Source organism: Lipotes vexillifer, unplaced genomic scaffold (assembly GCF_000442215.2).
Source record: "Lipotes vexillifer unplaced genomic scaffold, Lipotes_vexillifer_v1.1 scaffold1347, whole genome shotgun sequence".
NCBI classification, from domain to species: domain Eukaryota; kingdom Metazoa; phylum Chordata; class Mammalia; order Artiodactyla; family Lipotidae; genus Lipotes; species Lipotes vexillifer.
The window spans coordinates 1,194,489-1,210,406 of record NW_006796201.1 but is presented as its reverse complement, the minus strand read 5'-3'; the positions used below and the strand labels follow the sequence as shown (position 1 = coordinate 1,210,406).

The 15,918-nt window shown below is 43.0% G+C and overlaps 1 protein-coding gene across 2 annotated transcripts in view; it reads left to right on the top strand.

The window, feature by feature from the left end:
- Positions 1–671: 671 nt before the first annotated feature.
- CNOT1 (CCR4-NOT transcription complex subunit 1) overlaps positions 672–15,918 on the top strand; it is a 101,607-nt gene continuing 86,360 nt past the window's right edge. For both annotated transcript variants that reach the window (XM_007468322.1, XM_007468321.1), the window contains exon 1: positions 672–829. The gene's annotated coding sequence lies outside the window, so the exon portion shown is untranslated. The remainder of the gene's footprint in view (positions 830–15,918) is intronic.

Here is a 15,918-nt window from a genome sequence, read left to right as displayed (position 1 = left end):
GGCGCAGTCAGTGACGGAAGAACTCGCACTACGTTTGCGACAGGAACGGGGAGGGGGAACTACATATCCCAGGATGCAAAGCGCCACCACTCTAGTTACAGGCTGGCTTGCTTTCTGGTAGCTGGCGTTCCCCGCCAAGTGGACAAGGCGGGTGGGGGTGGGGGAATGTTTAAGATTGGGAAGCCCGGTGGTCTACCAGACTTGACACTTCGAAAGAGGAAGGAGAGTATTGGAAGGTTGTTTTTCCCTCTCAGAGTAGTGCCCGCGCAAGGTGGCGAGGATTTAAGGTCCCTCTCCTTTATTTATTGTTTCTTAGAGGCAATGCCAGGCCCCCATTGGTCGACGACCTCGAGGGCAGGTGGGAAGTCCGTAAAACCCCAAATCGAAGTTATCTGCGTCTCTCCATTGGCCCTCGCCTCGAGCGCAGGCGCAAGGGCTCCTACTCCCGTCCCTGGGGACTGCTGAGCGGCAATTGGCCAAAGCCCGCGAAGTAGGAGTCTGGATTGGTAGTTGCTAGCAAGAGCCTGGTTTCTTCCTTGACTTCTGCAAGTGATAGTGTGTGATTGGTTTAAATCCGCGGGCACCCGTCGGTGATTGGGCAGGAGCCACGGGCGGGGTACGATCATTGGCTGGTGCTGGGGCCCTCCCTCCTCGGGCGGGCAGCGAATGATGAAATGGGAACGGGGAGGGGAAAGGCCGCGACGTGAGCGCGCGACCTCCGGCGCCATTTTGTAGAGAAACAAGCGGAGTTAACCGAAGAGGGGTTGAGGAGAGCCGGAGTCGGGGACCCAGGAGTTTCCTGTGTCCAACGCAGCCGGAGCCACCTGAGGTGAGGTGGGATGCGGTCGGGTGCTGGGGCTGGCGGGCGGTGTCAGCTACGGAAAGCGGGTGCCGGTGCGGGAAGGACTGGGGGTGGTCCCGGGGCCACTGGGAGCGTTTCCCGGCGCTCCGCTGTGTGAGGGGCAGTCGGGACGGGGAAGTGGAGAGGCGAGAGAGGGCGGACTCTCTCCCCTCGGCTGTAGAGTCTTTGGGCTGTGAAGAGAAGAGGCCGTGGCGAAGGTTCCACAAAGCGGAGGGCAGAGCGCGGGATGAGACCCGGGATGGCTCCCGGCCCGGGCCTGGAGGCTCTGAGGGCGGCGGTGGCGGCAACTGGGGCGGCTGGGCCTCGGTTCGCGCGGACTGCACCCTTCTCAGACCCCCACGAGCTCCTCAACTGCCGGATGGGTGCAGCGGGCATCGGCCCCGGAGGCCTAGCTCCGGGGGTGAGGGGCCCGTGATTGGAGTACAGGCTCCCAGTTCCTCTGGGCGGACCTGGTACTGCCAGTCCCCTCCCCCGCCCCCAGCACGTTGTCAAACCCCGGGTGTTTCGGGTGTCCGCCGGTGGGAGGGGCGGGCGGGAGAGAGCACTTCCTCATTACTTCTTGCCACAGGTTTTGTTCCACTCGCGCGCCCGGGCGCTCACTCTGTCTCCAAAGTCGGCCCCCACCCACCGGGCCCAGTGTCTGTGCTGTAGTGGCGGTTCCGCTCATCCGTAGGAAGTGCCCGCTTCCTAGCCGAGCACCTTTAGGCCTCAGCGCTGGTGGGAGAGAGACTTACTACAGGTCTTACTAGAGGGTTCCGTAAGGCCAAACGCACAGGTGTTCTTTTTCAGTACCACCCCCTCTGCAGATTTCACCCCACCGGGCTCCCACAGAGGAGTACCGTCACTGGGAGGAAGCTTTAATGCTTAATGTCTGTGGTTTGGAAATGTGTTTAAAGTAAACTTCCAACAGAAACTTTGCTCCTTGAAGTCATTCAAATGTCACAGTTTTTAGGACTCTAATAAAAAGTTTTTTTTTCCTGAAAGTGAGTAATAGCACTTAGTCTCCCTCTTTCTCTAAAATTCGATTGCCTTGGGGAGTTTATTTGACCAGTTAATAATTGAGTGAGTGTAGTTTATTACCTTTTGCAAAAAAAATTCTGAACATTTGCCTCATGACAATCCATTTGATAGGAGTTAGGGATACACGGATGAAAAAATGGTTGGACATGCACAAAATCAGGAAATAGGTCAAACAGATTAAGAACAAACTTGTTTGTGTAGAAGTATTTGGGTTTAATGTGCTCAGGTTGACATTCCTACCCATCCAAAGATTGGCAGTGTAGTATTTTAGCTATTAAGATATATGGTATCAGTTTAAATAATCCTGTTGTCGGACACTGCAGATTGTTACTTTGTCTGAGGAGAAAATGAGCTGATGATGCATAAAGTTTTAGACATCTAGTTGTGCTTTGACTGAACAGGTCCCATGATGATAAAACTTGTTTAGAGAGTTGGTCTCTTTTCAACAAGTGGGGGCCCAAGTCCTTCCGTGGAAACTTAAGTCTAGAATCAAGGCACCAAGATTTGACCATCAATAACTGAAAGTATTACCCTTTCTTGCCTAAGATTGTAATCGTAGAAGTTTTAAGGCAGCCTTTTGTGGCGTTATGGTGGAACAGAACTGAAATGCTTTTGGTTCCTAACTCACTTGAATGGATCTCTGGCTTAGCTTCTTTCTTTATGGTCTCTTAAATTTCTACTGGGGTTTTAAATCCCAATCTCTTTAATATGGATCTTGTCAGGCTTAGTACTGTGATGTCCTCCTAACTTTGTGTTAAGTCATTAAAAAAAAAAGCAAAAACAGTTGTGAGGACAGAAGAGGAAATACTTCCTATTTCTTGACATGCTTAAAGACTAATCTCAAATTATCTTTGCTTTTTCCAAGTGTGTTTTTGGTTAGATTCTGATCTAGTTATGAAAAGCTTTCTTTTTAGCCAATTTTTAAAAAAATTTTATTTTAACATCTTTATTGGAGTATAATTGCTTTACAAAGGTATGTTAGTTTCAGCTTCACAACAAAATGAATCAGTTATATATGTACATATGTTCCCATATCTCTTCCTGCTTGCGTCTCCCTCCCTCCCACCCTCCATATCCCACCTCTCCAGGCGGTCACAAAGCACCGGGCTGATCTCCCTGTGCTATGTGGCTGCTTCCCACTAGCTATCTACCTTACGTTTGTTAGTGTATATATGTCCATGCCACTCTCTCGCTTTGTCACGGTTTACCCTTCCCCCTCCCCATATCCTCAAGTCCATTCTCTAGTTGGCTTTTTAGCCAATTTAAATTTATGAACTTGAGACTTTATTTCATTCTACCACGTAACAGATCTTTGGTACTCAATACCTTGGAAGAGAATTTATCACACTAATTTTAATTGAGTGCTCAGATATTTCAAGACACTTATTTTTCATGAGAAGTTTATGATTCTTGAATTAACAAAAGTAGTACCTGCTATGAATTTGGTATATTCTTTTGTAAAAGAACAAAGCTGACTTTCAAGTCAGTTCATATTATTAGTTGAAGCATTTCTTAACCAGCCCTCTGATCAAACTGAACTTCCTGCTGGGAAGTTTCAAAATGGCATCCTACTGAGTCTTATTTTAAGACCTTATATAAAGAAAGATCCAGCAGTTCCTTTTCTGTTTGCTCACAATTTTTAAGAAGCATGTTTCAAAGCTAAAATGGGCTCAAAACCTTTTGCACCCTATATGTACACAGTTGTTAATTTTAACGTACTTTTCATTCACATTTGCAAGAATGTAGCAAAGCAAGTAAAACAAATTATTCGTTGGAAAGCATTGTTTGAGAAGTCACTAATTAGAGGTGTAGACCTAATCTGAAATCCTGTGTTGAGATTTGAAGGAAATGCAGCCTTTGGGAGTGTGGAGCATAGGTTTAAGAAATGCATTTCTTGGGGGGAAAATACATTTCTGTCTTTAATGCTGGAAGGCTCAGGATATACCTCTAGGCTAAATTAAAATGTTGAATGAGATGTTAAACTGTCTGCAGGAGAGGTGTTGGTTTTATTGTTGTGGTTTTTGGTTTTTTGGACTAATTATATGAAATGTAACATGGAATGAAAGCATATTGTGAAAGACCATTTTATTGCTCTTAAACTTCATATTAAGAGCCCAGCGTTTTCCCTTTCAGATAATTAGTTTGAAACTTTGTCACCTTGGATTTAGAGCTCTTAGTTTTGAAATGCAGTGTTACTTTTAAATTTTTGGTAGACTCATTATAAGAATACTTACTCCTTTGTTTCAGACCCTGTCTTTTCTGCAGTAGCTTTCTAACTAACCTCCAGTATCTTTTCCCCATCATTTGTTTATTGGATTTCTTTATTACATAAGTAATATGTGAATATGTTCTAATTGTAAATGACTCTGGGAATACAGTTAATTCTTTATATTAATGCCAAATTGTCTACTAAATCATTGGTTTGAAACTAGGCATCCTATATGCCAAAGTTTTTCAAGTACCTTGGCCTGGAGCTTGTGTAAGTATTGATCCCTCCCTACTTATAGCAGCATATTACAACTTACGCTTTAGTTAAAAGACTGTTGCACAGTGGTTCCCAAATACATTTTTGCCCCTTTTATCTGGAATGTCATCGTCTGTATCTACAAAAACATTATCCATCATTCCAGTTCATACTCAGATGTACTGTCTATAATCTTTTCCCCGACTTCCCTAAGCAAAATTGATTTCTTACATTCCTCTTCGCTAGTTTCACTTATCTTTACCATGTATTGCCTTATAAGTTGTCTCATTTTATAGTAGGTAAGAAGTCTCCCATCCTCCAAACATATACATACAGTTGCCCTGAATTGTAATTGAATAATACTTCGTTACAGTTGGGTAGATTTATAGAACATGGTGTTCTTGGAAAACAGTACACTCTGGTTTTCTTTTGAGGACACAAACTGTTTTTCTTGGAGCTATATACTTATAATTCTGTTGACATCTTTTAGAAGGTTAAACTTTGAAATCTAGTCATACAGAATTACGGTGTCATCTGTAGGAAATTGAAGCCCAGGAAAGTGAGGTGACTTCCTTAGTTTAATGTTAGACCAGGTTTTCCTACTCTAGCCTAATGGTGATTCTGTCTTTCCGTACTGCTATTCAGTACAAGGAAAAGTTCTGTGAATCTGATCATTCATCATAAAGGTGAGAATAATCTATGATCAACCACTTATTTTTGGAGGACAAGACACAAGATTTGAGTTTTTCATCTCTTCAGTGTGAAAATATACAACTGTAGTCTGACAAAAAGATAGTCTTTTGCAATTATTGGGAATGGTTGTTACTTAACCTCAGTGTAATAAACTTGCATTTCCATTGAGGCCTTCAGAGGCTGGAGCAACTTAAGTATTAAAATGTTCTTCAGCACTGTAAATTGAATTGTGACAGACAATTTGAGTAAGTTTTCTTCTGGTGTAGTTATAGTTTTAAGATAAAGTAGCTCTAAGAAGGGTACTCTCTGTTATTATTTTTTAGTTATCTTAAATACATAGTGTATAGCTTTATAATTTTACACATGCTACTGGGAAGATGCTTCTGAATATTCAGTTGATTTCAGATCAAGAACTTGGTTCTTTTCTGATTTTGGAGTAAACATGCTTTTTGGGCTCTTCACTTCTTCAGTTTTTAAAAATGAATGGTTATTTGCTAATACTAACAATTGTTTAAACTATGCTGATGTACAGATTGTAGTAATTCTTCTAGAATTGTGAAGTGACTTCCTTGGCAATCCAGTGGTTAAGACTCTGTGCTTCCACTTCAGGGGTTGCGGGTTCAATCCCTGGTTGGGGAACTAAGATCCCACATGCTGAGTGGCCATAAAATAAGTAAATAAGGTGAAATAAAATTGTGAAGCTATCCACACAAGGCTATTAAATGTGCTTTAAAAGTTACTATTAAGGTTCTGTTGCCCTTTTTTTTTGGCCACACCGCCCAGCATGTGGGATCTTAGTTCCCTGACCCCAGGGATCGAACCCGTGCCCCCTGCATTGGAAGTGCAGAGTCTTAACCACTGGACCACCAGGGAAGTCCCAGTCAACTCTTGATCCATTTGTTTTTATCCTCAGCAAAGCGTTCATTTCAAACCGATTTATTACCTGTCGACCATAATGTTCTTGAATATTTCCTTATCCCTTGCCAGCTGGGTTCTAAAAAAAGTTTTACACTAGACCTTTCTAAGCCCAGTAATACATAATTTGGGGATGTCCTTGATTTGGATTACTCATATTAGTGCTTTTTGTTCTTTAGGTAATGAAGAGGTAAGTGTACCATGTATATATATCCACTGTTATGGCATGGATATTTTAGGAATATTCCTGTTCCCTTTTCAAACAGACAGTTATACCAAAGATTACAGAAGTTGAGGTTGTCTGTCCAAAGGTAAAATGTAAAAATTACTTGAAAGTATTTCATTTTGATTTTTGTCTTCTTCAATCAGTAAGCCCTCAAAGGATTCTGGCAACCGCAAAACGTTGGTATGGTAACTTACTTTAATATAGTAACCTTTTGGGATATTTGTGTATAGCTTTGTAGAGTTCTTCTGTGTTTGGGTTTTAGTCACTAATTTCCTCTTAATGTGCTATTATCTACCTTGCTTTCTACCCTTGCTCCCTTGTAGTTTATTCTCAGTTCATCATCTGGAGTGATTCTTATATTTTTAAAAATTATATTGTGTCTTCTGCTCAAAACCATCCATTGATTCTCCATTTGTCTTTAGTAAAAGCCAAAGAAAGTCCTTTTATCACCTACAGGATTTAGCCCTGCCCTATACCTCTTCATATGTTCCCCCTTCTCCCCAGCTTGCTTCACTCTCCCCCTCACTAAGTTTACTTCAGCTACACTTGGCCTCCATGCTTTTTCTCACATATGCCATGTACTCTCTGAGGAAGCCTTTGAATTAACTGACAGTCCCTCTGTCTGGAACATTCTTCTCTCAGATATGTGCATGGCTAAACCCCTCAGCTCCTTAAAATTTCAAATACTACTTTCTCCGTAAGGCTTACTCTGACCACCCTACTTTGCAATCTCCTCCCGCCCTCCCCACCCCCAGTGTGGTTCACCTTTACCCTTGCTATTTTTCCATAGTACTTAGTGTCTCTTGAAATGCTTGATAATTTTTTATGATTACTGTTTCTTTCCCCCATTGGGAATGCAGGGATGTATGCATTGCTGTTCACTGATGTATCTCACATACCTGACACATAGTAAGTACTCAACAAGTATTTGACTAGGTTAATATACATAATAGTAGTGTGTAAACTGTTTCTCTGATAAGTTTTGGTAGCCACTTCACATTAGCCATATACTATTTCCTACCATTTGGTGGATTTAAGTTGTGCTTGGCTTTGTATTAACTTTGTGGAAAGCCAAACTTGAGGTGTTCGCATGTAGGGCCCACCCTGCAGAAAGTGGATGCAAAAGCTATTTTCTCAATAAGGACACTATTGATGTTTGGGCAGAATAGTTTATTGGTGGCGCTGTCCTCCTTCCTTGCAAGATGTTTATTGCATCTCTAATTCTCATTGAATGCCAGTGGCTCTCCCTTTCAAAATGCTTTTGGAGATGATATTGCCCTCTAGTTTATAAATACCAGTAAATACCCTTTTGGGATTCATATTTGTTGTCAGGGTTATTTTACTTAACTTTCATCCAACTATTGTTGGGGTAAGTCACAAGTTTACTTAAAATTATTTTAATTTTACAACAGCATATGTGAAAACACTACATATGGAAAAGGAATACCATATTTCACTGATTCCAAAAGAAATTTTTAACATTTTAACACTTCTGAAGTTGGGATGTATCATGTCAGAAAAAAAACTGCCAAATAAAGTTTGTAAGTGATACATAAAATAGTGATGCTATCACAATTAAAGACAAACCAACCTGAAATGAGATTATGGAAGATTATCTCCACCTTTGATGGGTGATAAAGGTAAAAGAAATTTACCAAACTTTGACTACATTTTGTTTTCTGTTAAGTCTAGTCAAATTGTATTTTAGGGACCTAGAAATTGAATATGGTATTGGACTTATTTAGCAGGGTTATGGAAAATTTTTGATGCCCTCAAAGCTGGTTGTTTGGTTGGGAGTGGTGGCAAAGAAGAGATAGGGAATAAACCCAAAGTATGTCCCCAGGCACTGATGAAAAGGATAATACACATGAAACAATAGAGAACAGTGTGATTAAATTTTAATAGTATGTGTCATGCATACTGAAGGGAAGGGAAGGTAGATCAGCACATCAACCTGTAGACAATCTGATGTGTTTGGAAGGTTTCAGAGGGGCTGGGGCTTGAGCTAGGGCCCTGGTCTTATTACCTGATGGTTTTGTCCTCTTTATTTGCTTGCCTTCTGGTGACCACTAACGTCCCTGTCTTGAAGGTATTAGGGATCTCCTAGCTGGTAATTCTGATAATTTATAATAGTTTCTTTTTTTTATACCACCAAATGTATGTCATAAGATCTCTCCCCCATGGTTTTCATAGACTATTATGGATGTATTAGTTATCAGTTGCTGTACAACAAATTACCCCCAAATTTAGCTGTTTAAAGCTTCTTTGTTTTTTATTATTTCACAGGCACAGCCTCGCTAGATGCTTCTGACTCAGTGTCTCTCACAAAGTTGCAGTGCAAGTACTCACAGGCCATACTCATCTCATGTCTGAAGGGTAGTGAGAAGGGTGTGAAGGGTACAAGCTTACTCATGTAGCACTTGGCAGGTCTCAGATCCTTGCCGGCTATTGTTTGGGACATATCAGTTCCGTGCCACATTGCCCTCTCCACAGGGTTACTCACAACATGACTGCTTGCTTCTTTCTGTCAGAGCACAGGCTCGGAGAGAGGTAAACCAGATAGAAGTCAGTCTTCTTGTAACTTAATCTTGGAAATGGCTTTCTGTTCTCCTATTTTGAAGCCACGTTTAAGGTCCAACCCACACTTAAGGGGAGCAGATTACTTAAAGGTGTAAATATTAGGCAGGGATCATTGGGGTTATTTTAGAGGCTGCCTACCACAGTGGACAAAGATTCTTCCTTGGAGCTCTCTTAGGAATGCTATCTGTTTCTAGGTTTTACTTATTACCATTAAGAAGAGGACCCTCCTTGGTTTCTGATATCAATCACTGCTTCTTCCACCTCTCTGTCCACTCTTTATTTCCCTTTTTGACTTCCTTTGTTTTTTTTCTTATTGAAGTATAGTTGATTTACAATGTTATATGAGTTTCAGGTGTACAACGTAGTGATTCAATGTTTTTAGAGGTTATACTCTATTTAAAATTACTATAAAATATTGGCTATATTCCCTGTGCTGTATAATATATCCTTAGAGCTTATTTATTTTATACATAGTAGCTTGTACCTCTTAATCCCTTGCCCCTGTCTTGCCCCTCCTCCCCTCCGTCTCCACCCTTTAACCACTATTTTGTTCTGTCTGTGACTCTGTTTCTCTTTTGTTATATTCATTTGTGTTTTTTTTAAGATTTCACATATAAGATAGCATACAGTATTTGTCTTTGACTCCACCAAGCATAATACCCTGTAGGTCCATCCACGTTGTTGCAAATGGCAGAATTTCTTTTTTCTTTTTTTGGCTGAGCCACATGGCATGTGGGATCTTAGCTCCTCGACCAGGGATTGAACCCACGCCCCCAGCAGTGGGAGCACGGAGTCTTAACCACTGGACCACCAGGGAAATCCCTCATTTTTTTTATGCCTGAGTAATAGTCCATTTTATATATATGTGTATATAAATGGGCACATTTATCTGTTCCTCTGTTGATGGACACTTACGTTGCTTCCATATCTTGGCTGTTATGAATAATGCTGCTGTGTGCATTGAGGTGCATGTATCTTTTCGAACTAGGGTTTTAATTTTCTTCTGACATATACCTGGGAGTGGAATTGCTGGATCATATAGTAGTTCTGTATTTAGGGTTTTTTGGGGTTTTTTTGGTAATATTTATTTATTTGGTTGTGCCAGGTCTTAGTTGCAGCTCCTGGGCTCCTTAGTTGTGGCTTGCAGGTAGGCACGTGGGCTCCTTAGTTGCAGCATGCATGTGGGATCTAGTTCCCTGACCAGGGGTCGAACCGGGTCCCCGGCGTTGGGAGCTCAGAGTCTTAACCACTGCACACCAGGGAAGTCCCTGTTTTTAGTTTTTGAGTTCCTCTGTTTTGGGTTTTTTTCCCCACCTTCCCTTAAGTGCTAAGCTTCCTTCGGACTCTATAGCAGGGGTCCCCAACCCCTCCCCACCACACAGCAGGAGCTGAGTGGTGGGCAAGCGAGAGAAGCTTCATTTGCTTCTCCCCATCATAGCTCGCATTACCACCTGAACCTTTGCTCAAAATTACTGCCCGAACCATCCCCCCCGCCCCCCCCAGTAGAAAAATTGTCTTCCACAAAACTGGTCCCTGGTGCCAAAAAAGGTTGGGGAACTGCTACTCTATAGGCCCTCTCTTATTCTCATTTCTGTAGTTCTCCCATGCTATCATCTATATGTTGATGACGCTGAGATGTGTTATTAGCAGCCCACACTTTCCATGCTCCAGACTAAATCTAACTGCCCAGTGGATTTCATCTGTATGCTTTACTCCAGACATGCTTCATTATCTTTCTTGCCCTTCACGCTTTGTCTTCCTCAGTTGTTTCATGTCAGGAGTGAGTGGAACCCAGCTGCTTAGTCTGGAAAGGTGTGTTTGATTCCTCCTCTTTCTTCACTTCTTTCCTTATTCTTCACAGTTTTAGAATCCTTGCAGTTCCCTCTTGAGTGCATTCACTTCTTTTTTTTTTTTTTTTTTTTTTTTTTTTTTTTTGTGGTCCGCGGGCCTCTCAGTGTTGTGGCCTCTCCCGTTGCGGAGCACGGGCTCCAGACGCGCAGGCTCAGCGGCCATGGCTCACGGGCCCAGCCGCTCCGCGGCATGTGGGATCTTCCCAGACCGGGGCACGAACCCGTGTCCCCTGCATCGGCAGGCGGACTCTCAACCGCTGCGCCACCAGGGAAGCCCCGAGTGCATTCACTTCTTTTTCCCACTGATAGTCTTAATTTCTCTGTGACCTACTCTATTCTTTCTCAGTGTTTCACATTGTCAAGAGTAACTTCTAAAAGTTTTCACCCAATCATGTCCTCTTTTGGTAGGCAAAAGCAGGCTAGGGTTGTAACAAACAACCCCAAGGTATCAGTGGCTTAGCAAAGTAGACATTTATACTCAGATAACTTTCCTCAGATAACTTTCATTGAGAGTGTTCATTTAGGTTACCTTCTATGCAGTAATTCAAGGACCCAGGCTCCTTCCATCTTTTGGTGCCACCCTCCTCTAGGTGTTAGGAGTTCTTTTCATAGCTGGTGCTTGGTGAAAGAACCGGAGGGTCGTGAGTAGTAGGTTTTATGGACCAGTGGCTGGTATCATATTTGGCCTACATTTCATTGGGTATAACTTAGTTTGTTGGCCACACCTGTGCAAGAGGCTGAGAAATATAGTTTAGCTGTTTATCCAGGAAGAGGAAACAGATTTGATGATTATCTAATTAGACTCTGCCACTTCCCTATTCCCTAAGACATATCTAAGGCAATCCAAATAGCTTCCAGGATTGTCTTTATGATAAAATGCAAAATTCTGAAATGGATTCTGCACAATACTAGAGAAGAAGCCCACAAAATGAGTCCCAGTTACCTTCAGAAGGCTTTTCCTCTTGGCTAGTAACAGGATGAGTGTGTTGGGGCGGGGTCCCCCAGGACTACCATCCCCAGGTTCAGGTTCAGTAATTCACTAGAAGGACTCACAGGACTTGGCATATGGCTGTACTCAGGGTTATGATTTATTACAGCAAAAGGATACAAAGCAAAATCAGGAAAGGGAAAATGTATATGGGGTGGAGTCCAGAGAAAACTAGGCTCATTTCCCAAGCATGAGCCTTTCCTAGTGCCTCTCCCAGTAGAGTCACACAGGACCTACTTAATTCCTCCAGCAATTGTGACAGCATATGTGTATGAAATGTCTCCCGGCAGGGAAGCTTATAAGAAACTCAGTGCCTAGGTTGGTCATGTAGGCACCTTCTGCCTACCACATAGCAAAATTCCAGGTTCCCAGAGGGAAAGCAGGTGTTCAACATAAACCACATTTTTGGGTACAGTTTAGGCACAGTGAGCCACTCTTATTAGTTCTGGGAGTGGGAATTCGTTCTCTCAAAATCCAAATTCTGACACCGGCCAAGAGCCAACCTGGCAAGCCTTCCTAAGTATAGCAGCCTTAGGCCTTCTATGTTAAATTAACTCTTCTGTGCAGTGACTGAGGTTCAGACCTCTATAGATTGGGATTCTGTATAGAGAACCTTAGAATATGCAAACAAACAAACAAACTTTACTGACCTAAGTTTTCTTTTCTCTCTTTTTTTTTTTTGGCTGCGTTGGGTCTTGGTTGCTGCGTGCGGGCTTTCTTTAGTTGCGGCAAGCGGGGGCTACTCTTCGTTGCGGTGTGTGGGCTTCTCATTGCGGTGGCTTCTCTTGTTGTGGAGCATGGGCTCTAGGTGCACGGGCTTCAGTAGTTGTGAGTGGGCTCAGTAGTTGTGGCTTGCGGGCTCTAGAGCGCAGGCTCAGTAGTTGTGGCACATGAGCTTAGGTGCTCCGCGGCATGGAGATCTTCCCGGACCAGGGCTCAAACCCATGTTCCCTGCATTGGCAGGCAGATTCTTAACCACTGCACCACCAGGGAAGCCCTAAAATTTCTATCAGTGGGGGAAAAAAGTTCAATTCCCTTTTCAACTTCTTTCATTTAACTTTTCATTTATGGTTACCGTTTGTATCCTTCTAGATACTCTGCATATAAGGACATACATACACATGTCATTTGCTTTTAAAAACCCTAATAGATATTTCCAACCTTTTTAGCTCCTTTTTTTTTTTTTTTCCGGTACGCGGGCCTCTCACTTTTGTGGCCTCTCCCGTTGTGGAGCACAGGCTCCGGACGCGCAGGCTCAGCGGCCATGGCTCACGGGCCCAGCTGCTCCGCGGCATGTGGGATCTTCCTGGACCGGGGCACGAACCCGTGTCCCCTGCATCGGCAGGCGGACTCTCAACCACTGCGCCACCAGGGAAGCCCTCTAGCTCCTTTTTTTTAGTGTTAAATTATATTCCATTTTATGATTTACTTAACCAGTGCCCTTTTGATGGATACCTAGGCAGTTCTCAGTTGATAAGTTTTAAACAGTTGGTCTGGGACTTCCCTGGTGGTCCAGTGGTAAAGAACCCACCTTGCAAAGCAGGGGACGTGGGTTGGATCCCTGGTCAGGGAACTAAGATTCCACATGCCTCAGGGCCACTGAGCTCGCACGCCTCAACTAGGGAGCCTGTGTGCCGCAAACTACAGGGACCACATGCTCTGGAACCTGCGCACCACAACTACAGAGCCCATGCACCTTGGATCCTGCCCGCCACAACTAGAGATAAAACCCACACACCACGAGAGAGAAGCCCGCGCACCACAACAAAAGATCCTGCATGCCTCAACGGAAGATCCCGGGTGCTGCAACTAGGACCCTAAGCAGCCAAAAAAGAAATTCAATAAATAAATAATAAAGTAAATCTTAAAAAAATAAAGAGTTGGTCATTTCCTGGATGAAAAAGAAATGAGTTAAAAGACAGAGTGCAGAGATGGGGGTTTAGGGGCCTAAAGCTCTTACTATTCATCGCTTTCTGTAAGGTTGGAGATATTTATATCAGGAAATGGCATTAAAACAGTTAGGGACTTCCCTGGTGGCACAGTGGTTAAGAATCTGCCTGCCAATGCAGGAGGACATGGGTTCGATCTCTGGTCTGGGAAGATCCCACATGCTGTCGAGCAGCTAAGCCGGCCTAAGCCAGTGTGCCACAACTACTAAGCCCACGTGCCTAGAGCCCATGCTCTGCAACAAGAGAAGCCACTGCAATGAGAAGCCTGTGCACCACAACGAAGCAACTAGAGAAAGCCCGCGTGCAGCAACGAAGACTTAACATAGCCAAAACACAAAAAAGAACCCCAAAACAATTAGACTCTTTAAAATATTGATTTTGAAGTTATAATACAAGTTTTAAAAATCATACATCTATTGCTCTATTATTATGTCTTCACAACTCTACTACTTAGTAGCTGCAAGTTAAACTTTAAAGTTGAGATAATATCTTCCTCAGTGAGTTATCAGGTTTAAATAAACTAATATAGTTGACCCTTGAATAGCATGAGAGGTGGAGCACCAACAGCTTTGAAGTCAAAAATTCACGGGTACGGGCTTCCCTGGTGGCGCAGTGGTTGAGAATCTGCCTGCTAATGCAGGGGACACGGGTTCGAGCCCTGGTCTGGGAAGATCCCACATGCCGCAGAGCAAGTGAGCCCATGCACCACAACTACTGAGCCTGCGCGTCTGGAGCCTGTGCTCCACAACAAGAGAGGCCGCGATAGTGAGAGGCCCGCGCACCGCGATGAAGAGTGGCCCCCGCTTGCCACAACTAGAGAAAGCCCTCACACAGAAACGAAGACCCAACACTGCAAAAATAAATTAATTAATTAATAAACTCCTACCCCCAACATCTAAAAAAAAAATAAAAATAAAAAAAATTAACAGGTAACTTTACAGTTGGCTCTTTTTATCCATAGATTCAAACAACTTTGGATATAGTACTGTATTGAAAAAAACCCACAAATCCTCTCATTTCAAACCCCTGTTGTTTAAGGGTCAACTGTATGTAAAATGCTTAGAACAATTCTAGTATTTAAGTGTTTGTTGTGATTATGCTCCTATAAGTTATCCTATTATGTACACAGTAATTATAACTGAAATTTTAATAAGTGAGCCAACATTTTGGATTAATGGCTTGGAACTGTGCAGTGTAAATCTAGAGTCCCTGCCTCCTGGAGGAATATTAAATATCAGGGTATGTATTTTGTTTTAAGTTAGTGCTTAGTTGGTCATGAAGTTCTGTAGAAAATAGTGAGCTCTCTTAAAACCAAAGGAAGAAGTGGGACATCTGAGAAAATTAGTAATGGTTGCTTCTGGATGCTAGAGTAGATACTTTTCCGTGATTTATATGGGCCAGTAGTACTTTGCCCATTATGGTAACAGTACCCACATGTAGCCTTTTTTTTTTTTTTTTTGGCCACACCACAATGCATGTGGTATCTTAATTGCCCAACCAGGATCGAACCTGATCCCCCTGCATTGGAAGCATGGAGTCTTAACCACTGGACCGCCAGGGAAGTCCCTAATTTTATACTAAGATTAGTTAAAATTAAGTAAAATATTAAAAATTCAGTCACCCTAGCCACATTTCAAGTAACCACATGTGGTTAGTAGCTGCCACATTGAACAGTGCAGTTGTGGAACATTTCCATAATTGGAGAAAATGAATGAGAGAAGAGGCTCAACTCAGCTTCTTCTAATCAGGATGCTACTTTTAAGACCTGGGAATTTTCAAAGTCAGACTTTGGTATTAGTAGACCTCAGAATTCTATGTATTTTTAATACTGGAAGTTGGGGGTTCAGTAAACTGATAGCCTTTGGTCTGGTCTATTTGGCTTCTTAAAGTACCTATTGGTACTTAAACCTAGAGCAAGTTAGGTGATAACTATTAAGGTTGCTATGGGAAACCAAAGTGTCTTTACAGACATGTCTTTGGTCCAGCTGAAAGAAATTAAGGGGAGAAAAAGGAATCAGTGGGAGGGTCTTTCCTTATCTTAGTAGCAAGAGATTGCCTCAAGCTATACTTTTCTTAAACTAATCCCAGAGCTATTTGTAAAGTCAGTGGTTTTCTAACTTTAAAATGCATAAGAATCACCTCCAGAGTTTTTTGTTTTGTTTTGTTTTGTTTTGCGGTTGGCTGGCCTCTTGCGTTGCTGAGGCTCAGCACGCTTAGGCTCAGCACGCTTAGGCTCAGCGGCCATGGCTCATGGGCCCAGCCACTCCGCCGCATGTGGGATCTTCCCGGACCCAGGCACGAACCCGTGTCCCCTGCATCGGCAGGCAGACTCTCAACCACCGCACCACCAGGGAAGCCCACCTCCAGAGTT